At 31.9% G+C, this 13,001-nt stretch overlaps 2 pseudogenes; both read right to left on the minus strand.

The window, feature by feature from the left end:
• Window positions 1-2,422: 2,422 nt before the first annotated feature.
• On the minus strand, window positions 2,423-3,868 carry LOC111990444 (oxysterol-binding protein-related protein 2A-like; annotated as a pseudogene).
• Window positions 3,869-6,315: 2,447 nt separating this feature from the next.
• Window positions 6,316-13,001, minus strand: part of LOC136065524 (beta-glucosidase 12-like) — a 36,766-nt pseudogene continuing 30,080 nt past the window's right edge.

Genomic DNA, 13,001 nt, shown 5'->3' on the forward strand with positions numbered 1-13,001 from the left:
GCATTTGTAGATAGGGAAAATTCTGACCTATCACAAAACTGACATGTCACACTACTAAGTCCACAAAATACGGCCAATTACAAAGCGCCGCGTATTGCTGCTAGGCTTTGCTATCATTACTTAGAAACCAACAGAAATTTGCCAAGTGTCATGCAAAAACCAATCACACATCATCGCACGTGTAAGCGATGACATAATCAGCTTCGCACGTGTAAGCGATGACACAATCAGTCCAGCATGTGCAGGCGATGACATAAGCGGACCAATCAAGCTCTGCCACGTGTCACCAATCAAGCGCTGCCACGTGTCACCAATCAACAGCTCCGCCACGTGTCACTTACCTACCCCTAAACTCCTATAATAGAAGCCTTCCTAAGGCATTTGGGGGGCGGAGGAGATCAGATCAGGGAGATCTGAGAAGGAGATTCTGAGCTAGGGATCAGATCTGAGCTAAGAAGATTGAGCTAAGGAGATCCAAGGAGATCAGGAGATTTGGAGAGACACCAAGCCATTTGAAGCACTCAGAAGTCCAAAAGCTCTGCCGAAATCAAGCTCTAAAAGCCTCCAAGAACTTCAAGAACTTCAACCTTCAAATACGAAGAACATTCAAAGCAGAATTATCCAAACTACCTGCCTAGATCTCAAAGTTCACTGAATTCAAGCTCAAAAGCCTTCAGAAACCTCAACAAACCACAAATCAGTGAAGTTCTACGGATCAAGCCTCTAAAGCCCCGAAGAACTTCCACCGCCAAACCTTCAAGTACGAAGAACATTCGAAGGAAGAATCATCCAAATCATATTCCTAGATCCAAAAGTCTACGGGAATCAAGCTCAAAAGCCTCCAGAAACCTCAACAAATCATAAATCAGCGAAGTTACGGATCAAGCCTCTAAAGCCCGAAGAACTTCCACCACAAACCTTCGAAGACGAAGAACGCACCAAGAACACGAAGAACACACGAAGAACACGAAGAACGTGAAGAACAAAGGATTCCTAACAAGCTCATAGCCAGAGATTCATTGTAATTCCGTTTCAACAATCTTCGATCCATCCTTCAACCAAATTGAAGGATACTTTATGTTCAAGTGAAAATCACATTACCACAAATCCAATTAACAAATCTTTCAAGGAGATCGAATCAGAGGATCACTCTTTTGTAATTACAGAGAATTGTACCACACATATATTCAATACAAATTCGCATTTGTGACACTATTTTTACTCATTTGACTTATTTCGAACCGAGAAATTTAGTCGTCCACAAAGAGGAAGAAGGTTCACGGAGAGGGCAGAGCAGAGAAGAGATGGGCAGGGTAATTTCGTAATCTGCAAGAGGCAACGGGTAGAAACGCGCATTTTCTTTTGATTATGGACCTCCTCAGCTGCATTTTTCATGCGCGTTTTCAAATCAATTTTTGCCTTGGCCCAAAACGCAACTTTTTTCAAAAAGTTGCGTTTTGGGCTGAGCCAAACACAGATAACTTCTCAGCATTTTACAAATGCGCATATTTGGTAAAAGTGGGCTCAAAACGCCCAACCAAACGGGCACCTAACTTAGTAGAAGCCAACAATAAACAAATTGCTACCTAATTTTCTACGGAAACCATGATACAATATTTTCCAAATTCCTTAAGCTTCCAGCTTTAAATAAATCAAAAGCTACAGCATAAATCCACATCAAAATGATTGTGCATACACAGATTTTTGTCCACAACTGCTAAAGTTTCATAGAACATATATTGTAAACAGCAGCTGGCATCTGATATAAAGCTATTATAAACTGAAATCAGAACCAGAGACAGTCATGTCAGTGTAACTAAGGCTTTCTTTATCAATTCATCAAAAAAAAAAAAAATTGATTACATTCTAGAATGACGACTTGGTTTCTAGAAAGATACATCATAAATATATCTGACCATAGCATGGACTTTAGATGTACATACTATTAACTATAGCAAACAAAATATTTATATAAGCTGATGACAGTGTAGCTTACATGAACCTATTATGGGAGACTTGATCTGAAATTAAGAAAACCCTGGTACAAAACCAAGTTTAATAAGCAAGATCAGCAAATCATATCATTAGGTAGGCAGGCAGGTGCCATTAAGAGCAAAAGCCTACCCAACCTGTGGCTGACATTTGTCAATCCCACTCTGAGAAGAGCAATGCTTTTGACAGCTTTTTTCACAACTTGATAAAGTGACAAGGTGTGATAATGTGATTGGTGTAACACTCTCACATAGGTCCACCGCTAACATTACTTTTATTATTCACCAATCAAAACATGCCACATCAGCAATCTGAACATTTTTTGCCTTCCAAGTGTAAAAATCAAACAAGAAAAAGGAACACACAATTTAGCAAAGGAAGCTAAGATGTGTTTGCATGAGTGTTCATGAGAAAGAGGTACTAAGCATACCATTCTTTGCCCTCCACATTCACCTTCTCATATTCGCCATTTTCCAAATGTCGTTGATCTGATCGAAGCCTCTAGTCCGTGGGTGGGAGCTTCTCCTTAATCTGTGATCAAATACCCGGGATCAGACACAACTAAAAAAAACAATTAGAGATGCATAAGAGGGAAATGAAAATGCTGAGAAAATTGATTTGATACATCATGTCTACCTGCAGTCTTGGTGTCAGCTCATTTAGTGTGATTGCAAACGAAGTTAAGTTGTACCGAGTGAGATTAGGAGGCGGCTTACCCCTTTTCCATAGCAAGGATGCATCAGAAGAAGAAGTACGATCCTTGGGCTTGCCACTCCCATCATTATTAACATAATACATACTATCATCCCAATTCCCAAATAATGTGGCAATCTTTTTTCCCATAACATCTTCAACAAATCCATTTACCTGTGTAAATGTAGGATACAATTAAATAAATCTGCTAATCATGTCAGCAAATAACAATTAAATTATACAAATAAGTTCTATCAAGAATAGTGATACAGCATGTAGCCCATGCAGATATACGGTGATCAAAAAGTAAATGGAATTTAAAAGTTTCAATAACTTTTCCAGATATTTCGGTCAAGATAAAAGCATATGAATGGAATTCTCTACAAGTAGAATGCAGTAATAACCTGACGAGGATTTCAGTAGTCAAGAATAGACTGTTCTTTAAACTTGAGTTTGCATGAATATTCGCGATTACCATGTATGTGCATTGTCCCATGGTGACCACAATAAACTTTACCGAGGATAAGATTATAAATAGTTGTAGTGACCTAAGAATAGCATGATCATGTTTTAGAATATCAATGAAGCACCAATAGAAAAGAAAAGAAAAGCACAAGATCAAGACGACTGAGCAAGTCGATATTTTGCACAAACGTAATCGCACAACAATGCACACCCTGCTCCACTGGAAAATTTCACCATCATCAAACTCTAAGGTCAGAACTCCAACAGGGTCAAGCTGAATTGACCACCCCCAAAATTTTGTGCGGAGGTTGCTGTCACACCAGAATTTTCACCCTCTGCCTTCCAGTGGCAGGCAATGAGTGTTGGATGGTGACTGACCTGTTGCAATCAACATGATATCAAATTACTTTGGATTGAAGATTACCTTTAATTNAAAATGTGTAATTTGTCTAATGTACAACACGAACTCCCGGTAAAAAGTGAATAGTTAGCGTCCACTATGGGCATATTCTACCATCTACTCATCTTGACTTCAATTACCAAAAATACAAACAAACAAACAAAGCAGAGAACTAACATTATTAAGTAAGCCCAGTATTTGTATTAATTTTGCTTGCAGGAACATGATGCTTACAGTCATGAGGAGAATTGACAACAACGACAAGATTCCAAATGTTGTGTGAGATTGCCAAAATAAGTCGGAAGCCTTCTCATGCATGTGATATATATATATATATATATAATATAGAGGCGGACCTAGTGGGCTGCCCCGTCCAATTTTTTATTTTTATAGTTATTATATATTTCATTTTTGTAGTTGAGCTCCTTCTTAAAACCTTAGGCCTCATTCTCTACAATTAACTAGCTAACCTAACCAAATAGCAACTATCCAACTAAAAAACTTAACAAAAATAATAAAAACATTCACAATGTAATTGTATTTTAGCAAAAAAAAAAAAAAAACTATTTTACCATTAAAACCAAAAAATCATGTTTATTAGAAAAATTAAAATTAAACTTTTTGCAACTACAGTAAACTATATAAACAGTGCGGAGCCAGGAATTTAGGTCAGGGGCAAGATTAAAAAGAAAATGGAAGTAAAAAATTAATCTAAAAAAATTAATCGTATTAATAACAAAATTAGTAAACAACTATATGATTACGTAATGTTATACAGAATCTAACATAAAATGTAAACTTAAATTATTTTTCACATCTAGCTTATTTTACTCATTGCCCTTGGCGATTTTATATTTTGAAACCACTACATGATTATTCACACTCAATAGTCTTGAATATATCTTTCTCAATATATGACTAAGCATCATTCATCACTGATCGCCTATTCGATTGCGTAATGATTTTTAATTATGTTCATTACTAAAAAAGCTCTTTCAACAGTAGCTATTGTAACTGTAAGATTAATGCCAAAGTCACTAATGAGTAAACAATGGATATGAAATATTCTTCATTTTTACCATCTTTTAGCAGCTATCCATTCTTTTAACTGCTGAAAACTCTTCAGGGACTGCATGTCATGATGTATGTCTCAAGTTGGCTATCCAAGAAAAAAACTTGACATAAAAAAATTCTACAAGTGCTTTGTCTAGTCCATCAAGTTACAAGTGTGATTCATTAATTTATATATAGATTGTACTAGGAGTAGAGTCTACTACTACTAGAAAAGTTGAAAAAAAGTAGCGTGAATTCACTTAATGGGATTTTTTTTTTTTGTAGGAGAGGGGGGGGTCAAAACATGTGAAAGTTCAGGGGGGCAGGTGCCCCCCCTCGCCCCCCCCCCCCCTCCCTCCGCCCCTGATATAAATACCAATTGACTATAGCAAGTTGTTTAATGAGTTGTTTATATTATTTAAATGTAGTGATAAAAAATAAATAAAACATTTGATATTGAGTGTATTGTAAAGTGAAATGGTAAAATAAATAAAGTAGTTTTTGAGGTACTAAAAGCCAAAATTTTTAGAACCACTGTGAATGCTCTAACTTCAACAATAAAAAAAATCTTACCCAATCTAGTATAAGAAAATAACATTATTTTGTTTTGTGTGTTTTTGTTAGTAGATGATTGCATCTAATGTATTTAGAAATTAACGATTTTTTTGTATTATAATTTTTAATACTATATAGACGCCATTTGAAGTTTTTTTTTTTTTTTTTTATTATACTCCGGCTCCCGCTAGCTTAAAATCCTTGATCCATCCCTCTGTGTGTGTTATATATATAATTAAGAAATATTATTTGAGTTTGTAAAGAGTGACAATATTATTATTATTTATTAAATACAAATTATCAGAAATAAAAGAAAAAAAATAGAAATAGATGATCTTAAAGTTTATTATTTGTGATGTGATGCTATTAGATAATTTGGGTATCCTCCATAATCTTATGGCTATTCTTGAAGAAATTCTAAACCAATTGGCGGACAATTTAAGATATCTTTTAGCCTATTTTGTAGTCTACATAATTGATGCCGAACCGAACGCTGTAACCTACGTCCCACTCAAACTTGTCCAACAATGAAAACGCAAAGAATCCTTTCACATTTACACCGTCCCTACATAAATAATAAATAAATAAAGGATCAATTAGACTTTAGCCACATCAATTTTATTTTTCACAATTTTTAATATGACATATGTAATTAATAATAAAACAATATAAATAGTGATCTATGAGAGAGAGAGAGAAGAAGAGAGAGAGAGAGAGAGAGAGAGAAGAGAGAATCTTCTTAATTGCTTACTCTTTGTTATTTGAGAAGATTCGAATTACTTACTTGAAGCACTATGAAGATAGTGAAGACGACTATATAATAATCAACTAATTCTTAATTGCTTACCTCTTCTCATATATTTTTTTTTTTTGAGAAGTTCTTAATTACTTACTGATAGCACTATGAAGATAGTGAAGATGACTTAGTAATAATCAATTCTATGGAGTCTTCAGGCTTCCTCGACGACAAGGAGGCATCATTAACTCATCAACTCCTATAATATAGTGGTAGATTTTAGATTTAAATATACACCAAATTATCATCCTTTCAATTTGTATTTCCACAATTAGTATCATAACTTATGTGACCATAATTGGAAAGTAGAAAAGAAAGTTCCATTCTCGGTAATATAATTAGTGGCTGTATACTTATCTTGTTAAACAGAAGTCTCGAATTCCAGTTGGATAACATAGAGCAAATTTGAAGCAGCCTGAAAATCATTTAAAGAAAATGGAGTTTGTTTAAGAATTTCAAGAAGTGTTCCAAAAAACTTCAAATTGTGAAGTTACTACAGTCTACTACTGCTATTTTGTTTTGCCAACATCTAATTAGACAAAAGAGAGTGATGTTTTCCAAGCATACATATATATGTATATATATATATATATATATTCCTTAGGGTGGAATATAGTAGTTCTAACTTTAAATTATCCTCCCAAAGAAAAAAGGAACTTAAGATTGAAAATAACTTTCTATATATGTCGCTTATGCATGACATAAGTAGACTAGGATGTGAACATGGTCCTTGCAAGATTATTCAAGTTACTTTATAATTTTTGGAACTCTTAGGCTTTAGAAAGATTTTATTTATTTATGTTGAAAATTTGTACGGTTTTTTCTAATCAAAAAATCATTATATGATAGTTTGTTAATTATATAGTTATTTAGAAATTTGTCATTGATAAATTTTTTATGGAGCTTAAAAGCGTCCTTATATATATATATATATTCTAAAATTAAAATTAGAATTTATATTTATTAATAAACAATAATATTATTCATCATTTTTGCAAAGTTTTTTTTTTTTTTTCCTAATTCAATTACTTTTACATTTAGAAAAAATTAAATAAAAAAAACTTTTTAGCTACTTTCCCTTTTAAATCCTTCAAATCATACTAATTTTAACAAGACATGAGACACTTAACATTAAAAAAACCAGTAGTCCAGAAAAAATCATATAAACTATACAAATAAATAATATATACATCTCACCAGGGCGCGCTACAGCTTATTCAGGGGTTCAAATGAACCCCCTGACTTCAATTTTTTTTTTTTTTTTTATATATGTAAAATAATTTTTTTTGTTAGTTAATACTTTAATTATTTTTAAAAATATTTTGCACACCCTGACTTAAATCTTGTACACTTTATTACAAGTATTTTTACTCAAAAGAAGTACATGTTTGTGAATTGAAATTAATTCTTTTTTAAAATTTAATTATAGTGTGTGAGTGTGTCTAATATGATTGTGTACATTACTTTTGTTATAATGTTATTTGTGTAAATTATGATGTATGTGTTTTGTGTATACAATATAAATATAATGTAACTTTATAATAGAGAGGGTTTTCTTTTACATCTATGTATTTTATCATATTATAATAACTTTTTTTATAAAGTTAGTAAAATTCAAGAAAAAAAATTGTAAAGTTAGTGATTGTCAAGCATTTGATTGGTTAAGTAAACATGTAGTGTATAATTTATTTATGAATGAGTATAAGTGTGCGTTAACAATTAATACGAGTCAATGATTGAGATTAGTCATTTAGTCTAAAATTTTTATAAAAACAAAGTCAAATAGATAATAACAACTGTAAAGAAAAAAAAAATGTTAGACAAACTTAAAAAAATATAAGGTCATAGGCTCATAGCTATCCACATTGCAATAGATACTCGTAATGAATTATCATGTAACATTCAAAATGTGAAAACTTGAAAATAAAATTATAAAACTTCATGTATTATTATATTATTATTATATTGTTGATAATTCAATATATTCAAAACTCTTTTTATTAAAATTTTTAATGAACTCCCTAAACAAAATCCTAAAGCCGCCGCTGCATCTCACATAATAGTTATTTGTGTGCGTGTGTGGTATATATAAATCTCTAATTTGTGTGAAGATTAAAATACAATGGAAGGCGGCAAGAAAAAAAAAAAACAGAAAAAAAAGCACGCATCAAACTTTTGTAACCATTTGAATCGTATCAATCTTATGTATGTCATACGCACCTCTGGACTCAGGGCGGACCAGAGGGGCGAGGGGGGCACCCCCCTCTGACTTCCCCTAAAATTTTCTTATCCATGTAATCTTAAGTGCATAGAGAAAAAACAGAAAAAACTCTCCCACTTGCTTGAAACTTGAAAGTGACGCTGACAGGAAAAAAAAGTAAAAACAGTTTCCTTTTCACATATTTCACTGTTCTTGTACGTAGCTTTTGTCTTGCTACACGTTTGACCCCTATTTCACAATTGTTTTTTTTTTTCTATAATTATTTTTATCATTTTCACTATTAATGATACTTTTCATAGTATTTATTGTTGAATGATGTTAGAGATGTAACAAATTTTACTACTTATATCTTACAAATTGGCAGTCACCAATCACAAAAATAAATTCTAAACATCTATTTATTATATTGTTTTTCACAGTATTTATTGTTGAGTGATGCTAAAGATGTTACAAATTACTACTTATATCTTACAAATTGGCATGTCATCAATCACAAAAACTAATTCTAAACACCATTCATATATGTTTAAGTAACACTAATCAATTTTTACCACATCAATCATAAACTTTGTTGTAAATTTGTAGTAACTACGAATGGTTATTTTGTTATTTATTTTAATGATATGAAATATATTATTTTTTATAATTGTTATTTATTTTTTTATTATTATCGATTAATATTTTTTAGATTAATTTCACTTTAAATATTGTCTTCAATTTTGCCCCCTCTGAACCAAATCTGGCTCCGCCACTGTCTGGACTGATGGGATCCCATTGTGATCAGCTACCACAACAAAAGTATTAAAAAAAAAAATAGAGCATGGTCTTGTTAGTAGATATGAGTCAGATAAAAAAAAAAAAATATCTGAATCATAGCTCCAAATGCTTGAGTTCGTACAAGAAAGATTAGCTTGCGAATTGTTATGTAGCTTGCGTTTTCAGCTTTGGAGTAATCTTGATAGGCTGCATAATTAGCAGTATATATATATATAGTTTAGCCCTAGAAAATCAAATGAACCATTTACTAGCTTGGATTGCTCTTTGGTGAATTTGGGTAATCGATCGCCAACTAGACATCGCATGCTATGTAGATAGTCACCATAGTTAGGGGATCCATAAACCTGCCACAATTTCTATTCTTTGTAAGCAACTACTACCAGTCAAATAGAAGTCTGAAACGATTTTTAAAGAAAGCCCCAACAAATTAAGAATGTGTAGTCAATTAGAATTTTAAAGAAAACTTCATCTCACTACCAATAAACTTGAAAATAATAGCAAGATTAAAAAATATATATATATATATATGTATGGGAAATTTTTAGATAATATTGATTAAAAAAAAAATGAACTCAATATAAGATTATATACAAGAAATTCTAGATTAATTTTGGTAATAAAATAAAAGCTTTTTTTTTTTTAAATGGATTAGTTTTCTATTTTTAGGAACATGTATCTTGAATATGCTTTGAATTAATGAACTAATATGGTACAAGAAATATAACAGGAAAAATAATGCATTGATTATTTAATAAATTTATCTTTTTTTAGGAAAATGTATCTTGAATATATTTTGATTTATCAAGCTATGTTAAATTATACTTATAAATGCAGGAGGTATGGATAATGCCTAGTTTGCTTGTTTAATAAAATACATGTACCTATAATTTGGTCCTCTTGCAGCTGAAGCTAAGGCCATGGAAGAGCGGCTCACTTCGCAGAGATATCGACTACAGGAGGTTATCTTTAGACCGACTCATCAACCATCTCAGATGCTCTTACCGGCTCATCCACAGCACCGTTACTTTGAGGACATCATTAGAGCACTCAACACACCCTACGTGACTTCCGAAGAACTCAAATACTGCATGTTAGCGGTAGGCAACGTACCAGCACACACTTTGGCACAACACGCCAAAGGATTGACACTTTTGTTACTTGTGAGAAGAAACCCCATCATGTATTGAAAGTTATGTGTTTCAGGACGCTGTGCATCTTTCTCCTTCTTAATAAAGTTTCACGTATTTCTCAAAAAAAAAAAAAAAAACAATAATCCTAAAATAACATATCAAAGCGTGTCATTATTATGTACTGTCCTACGACATTACAAATACAATTTTTTTGGCTAGATTGATGACCAATAGATCGATTTGAGCTTAGATCATGATGCTAATGTAATGTATTAGTACGGTATGCATAAGTATATTAAGCCAAAATCTTAAAGGAAATAGATAGTGTGAACAGCAAGAGAAAAATTGCTTATAGTTCTAGTCACTACAAAAAAAAGTTTCTATAGTCACATTTTAAAACGCGCTATAGCTCAAAAAAACGTGACTATAGGACGATTTGGCCTATAACTGCGTTTTTTAGGCCGCGTTTTCAAACGTGCCTAAACCCCGTGACTATAGGCCTGAGAGGTCTATGGCAGCACTTTTTCAAACGGCGTATAGGCAAGACCCAATGGCCACGTTTAAAACGTGGGCTATAGGTCCTCAATCTACAGCCGCATTTAAAAAACGCAATTATATACCCTTAAATATTTAAAAAATAAAAAAAACTTTGATTACCAAAAATTTATTTTCGTAATCAATTTTTTTTTTAATTTTTTAAAATTAAAATTAAAATTTTAAAATTAATACTTTCAAACTTTGAAATTTCAAATTTAATTAAATTAAGAAATTCAAAATAAAAATACAAACATAGCAGAGTTTTGAGAATAATATGAGAGAGCTTTTTGATTTTTTTTTTTTTTTTTCGTTTGCTAGGACCATACGAGAGGTAAGTCTGAGATTTCATATTTGAAATCTTAATTTGGTTTTTTTTTTTTTTTTTTAAATTTTTATGGAATATTTTGAAATATGCCAAATATTCTTTCCATATTGTGTTACAATGCTGAACCCATTCCGTGGGTTTTTCTTTTTTTCTTTTTAATTTTATGTAAGTCTATAGCCGCGTTTTAATTGGCTATAGGTTAAGTCTATAGCCGCATTTTAAACGTAGCTATAGTCCTCCTTTAAGAAATATATATATATATATATATATTTGGCTGGACCTAGCCACGTTATGAACGTGGCTAGAGACTTAATCTATAATAGCTGCGTTTAAAACTGGCTATAGACTAACCTATAGCCGCATTTCAAACGTGGCTATATGTCCTCCTTTAAAAAAAAAATGGCAACACCTATAGCCACGTTTATGAACGTGGCTATAGAATTAATCTATATAGCCGCATTTTACATGGCTATAGACTTAACTTTTAGCCATTTTAAACGTGCTATAGTCCTCCTTTTAAAATATATATGTGTGTGTGTGTGTGTGTGTGTGTGTAATATGGCTAGACCTATAGCCACTAGCCACGTTTATGAATGCGGCTATAGACTCCCTATAACCGCATTTTAAAAATGCGGCTAAAACCACTTATAAACGCAGCTATAGTTAGGCATAGCCTGTGTTTTGTAAACGTGGCTAAAAAAAAATGCGACCATAGACCCACGTGTTTTGTAGTGAGTATACTTACCATCCATACATGAAATCAAGCGCTATTCGTGTGCAATTGTTCTTGCCTCGCATCAGAAATGGCACCATCCAATTTACAGCTACGTTATACCTATAAGCCTTTCTGTGCTGCTGCACATAGCAAAATCTTGCTTAATTATATTAGATACTCAAGCTAAATAACTGTACTTTTGCAACTTATTGAATTAACAAAAAATAACAAAGTTAATTTAAAGTTCAAACCCACACTAACCAAAAAAGAGAAATGTTTACTCTTTACAAAACAATTTATTGTTCAAATTAATAACTATATTACACCTTTTCACACATTTTTTTACTCACATATATATCAAAAATATTCAAACAACATTACTCAAACTAACCCACCAGATAGGCTCATAGTTTTTAACAACTCAAAATACTACTTTATCTATTTTAATACCATATTTTATAATAAACCCAATATCAAAAGTTTTATTTTAACATTCAACACATTAAAATAATATAAACAATACAATAACATAATATATCCAATGCAATAAATAACAATCGCAACTATCAACACATTAAAATATTATTTTTTTAACACCACACATTAAAAAATTATTTTTATTTTTATGTTTTAAGCTACAGTGAGCTGCTATCTCTAGCTGATACACAAATTATTTTGAGTTTACCTCCTTTGCTATACAAGGCATTTTGAGAGTATTGGTTGCTAAATTGATTTTTAGCCAATTTAGCAACCTTATTGCGGATGTTCTTAGGCGCTTTGGTGATGTGGCTCATTTGTGTGCATTTTCTTATTTTTATTTTAAGGAGTCGCCTTCAACTATTTGTTTAAGACGTGATTGATCACCTGCATATCTAATTTGTTTTACTTAATTAATCTAAAACCAATTCAAGGGTCTTTAAATTAAGACAAACTAATGTCTCCGAACCAAGGATTCTTAAACTTAAAAGTTCAGTAACGAGAGGAAAAGATGTTAAGCACTCCCACCGGTGAAGCTAGGGGCCAGGGGCCCATGGCCCCCCTAAGTTTAGAAAGTTTACGTTAATAATAGTACTTTAAAAAAAATTATCTGAAAAATTAGGAAAGAACTTGTTTGTTTATTTTAAATGAGGGATTTAGAAAGGTTTGTAAAATCTACCTCGATACAAACTAGTTTAGAATTCAATTTAGACTCATTATTATGCTCTTGATTCTCCATAATTTTAATTTACTATAAATATATATTTCATTTCACTAAAATAAAGAAACAAAAATAACTAATTCATAGTTACTACTTGCTAACAATCAAAGCAAAAGAAGGCTCCCAAAAAAAAAAAAAAAAAAA

The sequence above is a fragment of the Quercus suber genome, unplaced genomic scaffold, assembly GCF_002906115.3.
Source record: "Quercus suber isolate HL8 unplaced genomic scaffold, Cork oak 2.0 scaffold_1003, whole genome shotgun sequence".
In the NCBI taxonomy this organism is placed as follows: Eukaryota; Viridiplantae; Streptophyta; class Magnoliopsida; order Fagales; family Fagaceae; genus Quercus; species Quercus suber.